Source organism: Rhinopithecus bieti, unplaced genomic scaffold (assembly GCF_001698545.2).
Source record: "Rhinopithecus bieti isolate Rb0 unplaced genomic scaffold, ASM169854v2 scaffold_36517, whole genome shotgun sequence".
Classification (NCBI taxonomy): Eukaryota; Metazoa; Chordata; class Mammalia; order Primates; family Cercopithecidae; genus Rhinopithecus; species Rhinopithecus bieti.
This window is the reverse complement of record NW_016816437.1, coordinates 900,739-912,279: the sequence shown is the minus strand read 5'-3', so window position 1 is coordinate 912,279 and position 11,541 is coordinate 900,739.

The window sequence follows — 11,541 nt, the reverse complement described above, 5'->3', positions numbered from 1 at the left end:
TGCTTCAGCCTCCCAAGTAGCTGGGACTACAGGTGCCCATCACCAGGCCTGGCTATTTTTTTGTATTTTTAGTAGAGATGGGGTTTCATCATGTTAACCACGATGGTCTCGATCTCCTGACCTCGTGATCTGCCCACCTTGGCCTCCCAAAGTGCTGGGATTACAGGCATGAGCCACCATGCCCCGCCCCCTTTCAAATCGTATGTTCTCACATTTAAAAATACAATTATGCTCTTCCAACAGTCCCCAAAAATCTTAACTCATTCCAGCATTAACTCAAAAGTTCAAGCACAAATTCTTATCTGAGACAAGACGTGTCCAAAATCCAACAGGGCAGTTATTAAATCTTAAAATTACAAAATGATCTCCTTTGACTCCATATCTCATATCCAGATCATGCTGATGCAAGTGGTGGACTCCCACAGCCTTGGGCAGTTCTGCCCTTGTGGTTTTGCAGGGTACAGACCCCTCCTGGCTGCTTTCATGGCTGGTGTTGAGTATCTACAGCTTTTCCATGTGCATGGTGCAAGCTTTTGATGGATATACCATTCTGGGGTCTGGAGGATAGTGACCTTCTTCTCATAACTCCACTAAGCAGTACCTCAGTGGGGTCTCTGTGTGCGGACTCCAACCCCACATTTCCCTTCCACACTGCCTTAGCAGATGTTTGCCATGAGGGCCCCACCCTTGAACCAAACTTCTGCCTGGACATCCAGGTGTTTCCGTCCGTTCTTTGGTCTAGGCAGAGGTTCCCAAACCTCAATTCTTCTGTGCATATGCAAACCCAACACCTTATGGAAGCTTCCAAAGCGTGGGGCGTCTACCCTCTGAAGTAATGGCATTAGCTGTACCTGGGACCCTTTTAGCCATAACTGTAGCTGAAGCAGCTGGGATGCAGGGTGCCATGTGTTGAGGCTGCACAGAGCATAGTGGGGAGGCTCTGGACCTGGCTCACTAAACCATTTTTTTCCTCCTAGGCCTCTAGGCCTGTGATGGGAGGGGCTGCCATAAAGGTCCCTGATATGCCCTGGAGACATTTTCCCCATTGTCTTGGTGATTAACATTCGCCTCCTTGTTACTTATAGAAATTTCTGCAGTCAGCTTAAATTTCCCCCTGAAAGTGTTTGCTTGTTTGTTTGCCTGTTTTTTTTTTTTTCCTGTTGTATCATCAGGCTGCAAAATTTCCAGACTTTTTTGCTCTGCTTCCTCTTGAACACTTTACCACTTAGAAATTTCTTCCACCACACACCCTAAATCATCTCTCTGAAGTTCTAAGTTCCACAGATCTATAGGGTAGAGGCAAAATGCCACCATTCTATTTGCATAACAAGAGTGACTTTTATTCCAGTTCCCAACAATTTCCTCCTCTCCGTCTGAGACCACCACAGCCAAGACTTCATTGTCCATATTGCTATCATCATTTTGGTCAAAGCCATTGAACAAGTCTCTAGGAAGATCCAGCTTTCCTGCATATTCCTTTGTTCTGAGCCCTCCAAGTCTCTAAGAAGTTCCAAACATTCCCACATTTTTCTGTCTTCTTCTGAGCCCTATAAACTGTTCCAACCTCTGCCTGTTACCAAGTTCCAAAGTTGCTTCCACATTTTCAGATATTATAGAAGCTCCCTACTCTATCAGTACTAATTTATTGCTTTAGTCTGATCTCATGCTGCTAATAAAGACATACCTCAGACTGGGTAATTGATAAACGAAAGGAGTTTATTTGTCTTACAGTTCAGCATGGCTGCAGAGGCCTCAGAAAACTGACAATCATGGCAGAAGAGGAAGCAATCATGTCCTTTTTTACATGACAACAGGAAGGAGAATTGCCTAGCCGAAAGGGGGAAAAGCCCCTTACACAACCATCAGATCTTGTGAGAACTCATTCACTATCATGAAAGCAGTACAAGGGTAACTGTTTCCATGATTAAACCCCCTACTGTGCTCTTCCCACAACATGTGGATATTATGGGCACTACAGTTCAAGATGAGATTTGGGTGACGATACAGCCAAACAATATCACTAGCTGTGTGACACAAGTTGTAATTCTTGCAAAGTTCAAACTTTTAAATAATTTTATCTGTTATGATGATCTATGATCAGGGATCCTTAATGTTACTACTGTAGTTGTTTTGGGGAGCCTCAAACCATGCCCATAAGTTTAATAACAAGGCAAGGTTGTCTCTGCTTTCACAAGTGATAGCCAAAATTTTGTTGGAGGTTCTAGCCAGGGCAATTCAGTAAAAACATGAAATAAAAGTCATCAAGATTGATAAGACAAAAAATAGCTGTTTGCAGATAACATAATCTTGGATATAGAGAATGTTAAATATCCACTAAAATTCTATTGGAATTAATACATGAATTTAGGAAAGGTCACAAGGTACATGGTCAATATAAATAAGCCAACTACATTTCTACATACAATGAACAACCTGAAAACAACTTAAGAAAACAATTTCATTTATAATAGCAGTACAAAGAGTAAAGTAACTATGGATACATTTAACCAAAGAAGTGCAAAGCATGTACTCTGAAAAATACAAAACATTGTGGAAAGAAATTAAAAAGATACTGGCTATCAAGGAAATGCAAATCAAAGCCACAATGAGATACCACCTCACACTCACTAAGATGGCTATTATCAAAAGAAAAGATAACTGTTGCTGAGGAAGTGGATAAATTGAAACACTATGCACTGTTCGTAGTCTGGCAACAACTCAAAAGGCTAAACTTAATATACCATCCAGCAATTATACTCCTAGGTATATACCCAAGACAATTGGAAAAAGTTACCCATGACATTTGTACATGAATCATCATGGCAACAACATTTCTAATAGTTAAGTGAATAAATGCATAAAATTTGGTGTATCCATACAACTGAATATTTTAAAAAATTAAAAAATGAAGTACTGATATAAGAAATAACATGGATGAACCTTGAAAACATTGGTTAACAAAAATATCTAGTCACAAAAAAATCAAATATTGTATGATTTCATTTATGTGAAATGTCGAGAATAAGCAAATTTATAGAGAAAAAGAGAGATTACTGCCTATTACTGAAACTATAAAAGGGGGTAAGGGACAGTTAGGTGTTACGAAAAGTGTGGAGTTATTGCTAGTTCATGTGGGATGATAAAATGATCTAAAATTAATGGTGGTGTTATATGTACAAGTCTATGAACATTTGGAAAACCATTGGATCGTACTTTGTAGATGTGTCAGTTCTATGGTATGGAAATATACCTCAATAAAGTTGTTAAAAAAGAGCTTTCTATTTCATCAACATTGCATATCTCTTCATTTATAATATTCATTTTCTTTCAGCAGTGTCCTGTAGTTTTCAATGTACAGGACTTACACACGATTTGTTCTTTTTCTGTGTGTATTTCCATTCTCAATATTATTTCAATAGCAAATTTTGTTCCAATTTCCAATTATTAATTGCCAGCATGTGGAAATGCAATTGACTTTTTAGTATTCACCTTTTACATTGACTATGTGCTAAATTCACTTTTCAGTAGCTTTTTTCCTTACTACTTATTTTTTCTACATAATGTATTATTATATGTAGACAAAGTTTAAAAAATAATTGTAGATGTGTATATAGTGCCTTTATTTTCATTAACTCATTTCACTTTCAAGGACCTTCAGTACAAAACTGAATAGAATATAGAAAGCAGGCAAGTTGTCCATTTCTGAATTTTAGTGGAAAAGTGATAAACCTCTCAACACTGTATTTTTAATCAAATTGGGGAAATTTCTTATTGGATCCTTTAGGATCTGACTTTTACATTTCTTCAGGTGTGGTTACAATAGACTACCTTTTTATTGTGGAAATAACATTAACATGAGATATACTATCTTTAAAAAATCTAAGTTCACAGTACAGTTCTCCCTCTGTTGTTTTGTTTTATGATTGACATAATATTTGTATATAATTATGAGGTATTTGCCATATTTCAATATATGCATTTATTGTGTAAAAATCAAGGGTAATTAGCATTATCCATCATCTTAAACATTTATCATTTATTTGTAAAGAGAACATTCAAAAACCTCTCTTAAAGCTATTTTGAAATACACAAAAAGCTATTTAGTATTGTATGATTACGCAATACCAATATACAATATATAATATTATTCACTCTAGTTATCTTACTATGGAATAGAATATCAGGACTTATTTTTCATATGTAACTGTAGCTTTTTCCTGATGACCTGTCTCTCCCCTTCCCTTCTCCTCCCCATCCTCTGTTAACCACTATTCTACTCTTTACTTCTTGAATTCAACTTAGATTTCACATATAAATAAGATCATGTGGTATTTCTCCCTCTGTGCCTAGCTTAAGTCACTTAACATAATGTCCTTCAGGTTCATTTATGTTGCTACAAATGCTAGGATTTCATTTATTTTTGTGGTTGAATAGTATTCAATTGTGTAAATATACCATGTTTTCTTTATCTATTCTCCTGTTGATGGACTCTTAGGTGGATTCCATATTTTGGCCAATGTAAAAAGTGCTGCAATAAATATAGGAGTGAAAATATATTTTCCACATAGTGACTTTCTTTCCTTTGGATAGATATCAAGTAGTAGGACTGCTGGATCACATAGTAGTTCTATATTTAATTTTTTGAAGAAGCTACATAGTGTTTTCCATCATGATTATATTAATTTACATTCCTACAAGCAGGCAGTGAGTAAGGGCTTCCTTTGTTAGTATTTCCTCTCCAATACATGTTCCTTTTGATTTTTCAGTAGTAGCCATTCTAACTAAAATGAGGTGATAGCTCATTATAATTTTGATTTGCATTTCTCTAATAATTAGTGATATTGAGCATTTTTCTTTTCATATATCCATTGGCCATTTGTTTGTCTTCTTTTAGATATATCTTAGTCTTTTGTCAATTTTTGATTGGATTGTTTTGTTGTTGTTTGTTTAGTTGTTTTGTTGCTTACATATTTTGAATATTAACTGCTTATCAGATATATAGTTGGCAAATATATTCTCCCATTCTACAGGTTGTCTCTTTGCTCTGTTGATTGTTTCATTTGCTGATGTAATCCCATTTGTCTGTATTTGCTTTTATTACATCTGCTTTTGGAGTTTAATCCAAAAAAAGTTTGCCTAGACCAATTTCATGGAGCTTTTCTACTATGTTTTCTTCTAATAGTTATGTAGTTTTTGATCATACAGTTAAGTCTTTAGTCAATTTTTGTTGACTTTCGTATGTGGTAAGAAAAAAGGGCCTAATTTTACTTTTCTTTATGTGGATATCCAGTTTTCTCAGCATCATTTATTGAAGTGGCTTTTCTCTATTCATTCTGTGTACTTAACACTTTTACCTAAACTCAGTTTTCTGTAGATGCATGGATATATTTATGGATTTTCTATTGGTCTATGTATCTGTTTCTGTGCTAGTACCATGGTGCTTTGGTTGTGATAGCTTTGTAGTATGTTTTAAAATCAGGTAGTGTGATGGCACCAATTTTGTTATTATTGCTGAAGATTGCTTTGGCTGTTTGGGGTTTTTGTGGTTCAATATGTTTTTAGTTTTTGTTTTCTATTTCTGTGAAGAGTATCACTGGTACTTTCATAGGGATAGGATTAAAACTACAGATCATTTTGTTGACTATTTTATATAAATGGAACCATTCACATAAATCACCCATTTATTCTTCTGTGGTTGACTTGTTTCACTGAGCATACTATCCTCATATTTCATCCATGTTGTAGCATGTGGCACAATTTTTTCATTTGAAGACTTAATGATATTTCATTTTATGTGTATACTACTTTTCTTTATCCATTCACCCAGCAATGGACATTTAGATGGTTTCTATCTTTGTTGTTGGCAATAATCCTGCAATAAGCATGGGAGTACAGATATCTCTTTGAGATCCTAATTTTAATTACTTTGGATTATTGCCCATAAGTGAGATGGCTGTATTGTAAAGTAGGTTTACTTATAGATATTTTAGGAACTTCCAAACTATTTTCTTTAGGGGCTGCACCACTCACATTTTTAAAAACCATACAGGGGAGTCCCCATTTCAATATATCCTCATAAACACTTTTTATCTTTCTCTCTCTTATTTTAAAATAATAGCTATCCTAACAAGTGGGAGGTGATATCTCATTGTGGTTTTGATTTGCATTACCCTGATGATTAGTGAGACTGAGCATGTTTTCGTACTATGCTGCCCATTTGTGTGTCTTGTTTAGAGTAACTTCTATTTAAGTCCTTTGTCCTTTTAAAAAAATGGATGATTTTATTTATTTTACTGTGATTCAGAAGAGTTCTTTATTTTAGATAACAGCCATTTATCAGATATATAGATATATTATCAAATATTTTCTACCATTCCATATGGTCCCTTTTCATTGTTTGGATTGTTTCATTTGCTGTGCAGAAGCTTTCTATTTTGATGTATTCTTATTTTTGCTTTTGTTGCCTGTTGTTTTGTTATTCTGTTGAAAAAATCATGGCCAAGACCAACACGAAGAAGCTTCTTTCCTATGTATTTTTATGAGTTTTATATTTTAAGGTCATGCATGTAATTAATCCTGTTTGAATTGATTTTTGAGTATAGTAAATTTAAGTGTCTACTTTCATTCTTTTGCATGTAGATATCAAAGTTTTCCGACATTATTCATTGTAGAAACTATCCTTTCTCCATTCATTGTGTGTCCTTGGCACCCTTGGCAAAGGTCAGCTAACTGTATTTGTGTGGGTTTATATTTCAAAATCATGGAGTATAATTCCTCTGGCTTTGTTCTTTTTTCTTTCTTTTTTTTTTTTTGTTATCTAGGGTCATTTTTGGTTCTATATAAGCTTTAGAATTTTTTTCTCTTTCTGTAAAAAGTGGCATTGGAATTTTGATCCGGATTTCATTGAATCACTAGATCAACTTAGGATGTTTGGACATGTAAAAAATATTTAATATGCTAATCTATAAACACATAATATCTTTCCATTTATGTGTCTTTAATCTTTCATCAATGTTTTAGATTTTCAGAGTACAAGTATTTCACGTTTTAGTTAAGTTTAATCATAAATATTTTGTTATTTTGATGCTGTTGTATAATGAAATTGTTTCCTGAGTTTCCTTTCTGGATAGTTCATTGTTGAGGTATATAAACTCAACTAATTCTTTTATGCTTATTTTGTACTCTGTAGTTTTACTGAATTTGTTTATTACTTTTAACAAATAGAAGACATACAAATTGGAAAAGAAGAAGTAAAATTTTGGATGCGTTCGGATGACACTATCACATAGTTAGAAGACCCTAAGCACTCCATAAAATAGCCTTAAATTTAAGGCTAATTCACTACTACTATAAATTTGACCTTTTTCAGTTCTCTACTAAAACCTCCAGGCTTTAACAAAATCTCTCCATGATGCCTAGTCAGAACTTGCTTGTCTCCCTGTCCTACACATGGTATCTGGGATTTTTTTAGCTTTTCCTCACTGGTATTTATTCTTCCCCCATTGCTGCTTTTAACTGGCCTCATAAAATATCACCTTACACAGTTCAGTTTACTGTTAGCCAGAGACCCAAGCTGTCCTCTATGCAGATGTCTGAAGTTCTTTTTCAGAGTAGCCCTCTCTTGTCTGGCATTCTGCCTTTGATTTCCAGCCACCTTAGATACCTTGAATTCTGACCTCTGCATCTCTTCATCAAAACTATGCTGCTCTGCTCCATTCCCCATCTGTGCACTGAAATCTAACGTGTCCTCAGAAAGAAAGCCAGAGTGACTCTATAACTAACCTTGTTCAATTCTTCTTTTTATGGATCTCATAACTGAGCTTTTCTCCCTAATGTGTGTAAAATATTGTTTCATATATTTTCTCCAGGATTTTTTTTGTTGTTGTTGTTGTTGCATATGGTGGGAGGACAGTCTAGACTTCATTATTCTATAATGGCTGGAAACAAAAGTATTTTCCATACCCAAAGTTTGTTGTCTAAGGATTCTTATAACTTTTTCGAGACATGTTTATATAAAAGTATAAAAAGGACTCACCCTCAAGTCAAAATAGTGACAAATATAAAATTTATTAGAGGAAACTCTAATTTCACAGTCTATCCCTGAAGTTATTTTATGTATTGAGTTTTACTCTATGTTGTACAAAACAGTTGTTATACAGCTTTTAATCTTCAAATATATGTAGAGCTATTATTATATTTTTCAACATGATAAGCAGCAGCTCATAGGATGGCACATACCTTTTCAAGATTGAAAAAATATCCAAGCACAAAAAGCATAAAGAAGTTAAATAAAGCACTCATAATAAAGTGAGGAGTCATATGTGATTTTTATTTCAATTGTGATAAAGCATACATGCTTATGTGTTACACATGCACAATCATATGCATGAAATACTTCACTCATTAAAGTCCTGTTCAAAAAAAAAGTAAGTAGGGCCGGGCGCGGTGGCTCAAGCCTGTAATCCCAGTACTTTGGGAGGCCGAGACGGGCGGATCACGAGGTCAGGAGATCGAGACCATCCTGGCTAACACGGTGAAACCCCGTCTCTACTAAAAAATACAAAAAAAAAAAAAACTAGCCGGGCGAGGTGGCGGGCGCCTGTAGTCCCAGCTACTCGGGAGGCTGAGGCAGGAGAATGGCGGGAACCCTGGGGGTGGGTCTGGCAGTGAGCTGAGGTCCGGCCACTGTCCTCCAGCCTGGGCAGCAGAGCGAGACTCTCGTCTCAAAAAAAAAAAAAAAAAAGTAGTAATGAGAGTTCCTTAGTTCTCTATCCTTATCTTTATACATTTGCTCAGTAAAGTTATTCAACCTGGTTATTATTTGTCAGCTCATATTTTACTGTCAGTCTGGAACATTTCTCCAATGACACTGATTTTCAAACAAAGCTATTTCTATTTCCTTCTACCAGGATGCATATTTTCTCAGAATTATTTTAGTGTAAACATTCAATAATAACAAAGCTTAGCATGACAAATCTATAGATTTTAAGCTCCTTTTGATATTTTAACATATAAACTCTAAAGTCTCTCTAAAATATTACTTAATGAACAGTAATTTCCAGTTGTAAAATAATTGCACTTGCAAGTTTAGGTTAATGATAATTTTAACTATAGTATATACAAATCTAATTTTATGCATTCATATAAATGTCCACAGTGAAATAGGATTTTAGCCATAATTCAAAGCAACTATGACTATATTCAATTTGTCACCTAGATGTTACAATTATTTAATAAAATTAATCCTTTTTTGACTTTAAAAAATTTAAAGTACAGTACTATAGTTACTTTAAATATATATCTGAAATGTAAATAGAATCATGAGAACAGGTATGTTTTTCCTATTCCCCACTACATTCTAAGGACTGCACAGAAATCCAGGAGTAGATTTCTAGATCAGATTCTAGAGAGGATCAAATTTCTAGAGAGGACTCTGACTTTTGGACCAAGTGACTTTTAAGATGCATGACTAGAGGGCTACCACTCTATCTCCTGGCTTCATCAGAGGCTGGAATCTAAAAGCAGCATAGAGGACAGTAGATTGTGACTGGTTCCATTTTCTCCTTCATGAACAGGGTAGCATAGCTCCTTGCATGACATGGTTGGAGGTCAGTGGTTCCAATTTTGTGATCGCTGTTACTCCATGTCAGTGGCATGATCTGCAATCAACAGTCACAGTTGAGGGAGCCCCAGCTCCTCTTGCAATATGATTCTGGGAAGAAAGTCTAAGACTGTGATTATGTCTTATGTGACATGCTAAGTGGGTGAACTGATTTCTTTTTTTTCTTTTTATTAACTTATTTTTAGGTTTCAGGGTACATGTGAAGGTTTGTCACATAGGTAAACTCATATCACAGGTCTTTGCTGCACATATTATTTCATAACTCATGTATTAAGCCCAGTACCCAAAAGTTATCTTTTCTACTTCTGTCCCTCCTCACACCCTTCACCCTCAAATAGACCCCAGGTCTGTTGTTTTCTTCTTTGTGTTCGTAAGTTTTTATCATTTAGCTCCAACATGTAAGTGAGAACACATGGTATTTGCTTTTTTGTTTCTGTGTTAACTTGCTAAGGATAATAGCCTTTGACTCCATCCATGTTCCCACAAAGGACATGATCTTGTTGTTTTTATGGCTGCATAGTATTCCATAGAGTTTATGTATCACATTTTCTTTATCCAATCTGTCAATGATGCACATTTAGGTTGATTCCACGACTTTGCTATTGTGAATAGTACTGCAATGAACATACGAGTATGTATGTATTTATGGTAGAATAATTTATATTCTTTCAGGTATATACCCAGTTTTGAGATTGCTGGGTTGAATGGGAGTTCTGCTTTTATCTCTTTGAGGAGTTGCCATACTGCTTTCCTCAGTGGATGAACTAATTTACACTGCCCTCAACAGTGTGTAAGTGTTACCTTTTCTCTGCAAACTTGCCATCGTCTGTTAGTTTTTTACTTTTAGTAATAGCCATTATAACTGGTCTGAGATGGTATCTCATTGTGGTTTTGGTTCATGTTTCTCTAATAATCAGTGTTATTGAGCTTTTTTCATATTCTTGTTGGCTGCATATATGTCTTCTGAGACAACAGAGAAGTGTCTGTTCAGGTCCTTTGCCCACTTTTTAATGGGCATTTTTTTTTCTCTTGTAAATTTGTTTAAGTTTCTTATAGATGCTGGATATTAGACCTTTATTGATGCATACTTTGCAAATGTTTTCGCCTATTCTATAGGTTGTTGGTTTACTCTGTTGATAGTTTCTTTTGCTGTGCAGAAGCTCTTAAATTTAATGAGATTCCACCTGTCAATTTTTCCTTTTTTTTGTGATTACTTTTGGTACCTTTGGCATGAAATCTTTGCCCATTCTTACATCCAGAATGGTATTTCCTAGGTTGTCTTCCAGGGTTTTTATAGTTTTTGGTTTTACGTTTAAGTATTTAATCCATCTTGAGTTGATTTTTGTGTATGATGTAAGGAAGTGGCCCAGTTTCAATATCCTGCAATAGGCTTGCCAGTCATCTCAGCATTATGTATTAAGGTGTTTTTTTTTTCTTTTTTTTTTCCCCATTGCTTGTTTTTGTCAGATTTGTGGAAGATCACATGGTTGTAGATACGCAGTATTATTTCTGTGCTCTCTATTCTATTTAATTGGCCTATGTGCCTGTTTTTATACTAGTACCATGCTGTTTTGGTTACTGTGGCCTCATAATGCAGTTTGAAGTCAGGTAACACAATGCCTCCAGCTTTGTTATTTTTGCTTAGGATTGCCCTGGCTATTCAGGCTCTTTTCTCGTTCCATATGCATTTTAAAGTATTTTTTTCTAGTTCTGTGAAGAATGTCATCGGTAGTTTGATAGAAACAGTATTAAATCCTTAAATTGTTTTGGGCAATTGTTGTGGGAAGTCAGGGACCCTGAACGGAGGGACCAGCTGAAGCCATGGCAGAAGAACATGAATTGTAAAGATTTCATGGACATTTATTAGTTCTGCAAATTAATACTTTTATAATTTCTTAAGCCTGTCTTTACTGCAATCT